General features: G+C 42.5%; 1 non-coding gene across 1 annotated transcript; it reads left to right on the top strand.

The window, feature by feature from the left end:
• Positions 1–894: 894 nt before the first annotated feature.
• On the top strand, positions 895–968 carry TRNAI-AAU (transfer RNA isoleucine (anticodon AAU)). Its single transcript has one exon. It is a non-coding gene; the product is annotated as a tRNA-Ile (tRNA).
• The last annotated feature ends 472 nt before the right edge of the window (positions 969–1,440 follow it).

Below are 1,440 nucleotides of genomic sequence, written 5' to 3'. Positions count from 1 at the left end.
ATAATTCTTTCGTCTCATCAATGGAAACTTGCTTGTTCGATCAATTCATTTCTTCACAATTTTCACTTGTGCGCCGAGGCGGCGAGGGATTTCATTGTTTTTTCTATCAAAATGAACAGCAAAGAGCCTGCTGAATAGGCTGCGACCTGCCCGAGGGGCGAGGGTGCATGCACGCACCTACGCGTAGCGGCATGCAGTAGGCATGGAATTAACACCGGCGGCCCCGCGCACGTCGCGTCCCGTCAGGGCCATTCACCGGGCGTACGGCCGTGATCGGACTGGGTATGATCTCGCCACGCTCGAATAGTTGTGCGCGCAGCCAGCACACTGTTCCCGGAAACAAACGAACGGACGGACGGACCGAGGGGAATACGGAGGGAACAAGATGGTGGTGGACTGCTGGTCCGCGTCAAGGACCCGCTCGACGCCGAGCGGTAGTACGTGCCGAGCTACTCCTGGTTGCTGCAGAATGTCGTCGCTGATGGAGTGGGGGTATTGCTATCATGCTATGCCTATGCTGCCAACAATGGCCGATGATGCGAGGTGAACTGTGGAACGCACAGGTCAATGTGTCGTCGAACAGTGCTCACCATTTAAGAATTTGCTCTGGCGCTTTCGCAGCGTTGTTACTGTGCCTTTTTGGTAGAAGCTACTACCTACGGATTTCGATTTTATTAATTATTAAATATCCGTTTGTTATATTATTAAATTGGCCTATTTGCTCTGCTGGTTATAGCGTGGTCCTAATAAGGCCAAGTTCGCAGGTTCGAGACCTGCATGGGCCATCTAATTTTGATATTTCGTTTGGTTTTCTCTGAACGGAATTTCACGTGATTAAAGGGAAATAGTGACGTGTTCAAGTCAAATATATTAGTTAAATATTTTTCAAAAGATGGCCCATTAGCTCAGTTGGTTAGAGCGTGGTGCTAATAACGCCAAGGTCCCAGGTTCGAGACCTGCATGGGCCATAATTTTTTATAGAGTATTTTGTTTTCTCTGAACGGAATTTCATGTGATTAAAGGGAAATAGTAACGTGTTAAATAAAGTCTAATAACTTAGTTCTTTTGAGAGCCTCTAATAACTTAGTTCAATATTTCGTTTATTCCTTTTGTTCAATTTTTCACAACTGAAACCTGAAAATGATATATTCTCAAGAAAAAAATGACGTCCATCTTCAAATAAGTTAATTCTTTTTGTTGATGTCAAAAAAAAGTTTATTACTTTTGTTTACCAGTTTCGAGACCTGCATGGGCCATAATTTTTTATAGAGTATTTTGTTTTCTCTGAACGGAATTTCATGTGATTAAAGGGAAATAGTAACGTGTTAAATAAAGTCTAATAACTTAGTTCTTTTGAGAGCCTCTAATAACTTAGTTCAATATTTCGTTTATTCCTTTTGTTCAATTTTTCACAACTGAAACCTGAAAATGATATATTCT

This window comes from Aegilops tauschii, chromosome 3, assembly GCF_002575655.3.
Source record: "Aegilops tauschii subsp. strangulata cultivar AL8/78 chromosome 3, Aet v6.0, whole genome shotgun sequence".
Classification (NCBI taxonomy): Eukaryota; Viridiplantae; Streptophyta; class Magnoliopsida; order Poales; family Poaceae; genus Aegilops; species Aegilops tauschii.
Note: the sequence above shows the minus strand (reverse complement) of the source record. Positions and strands in the feature narration are given on the sequence as shown.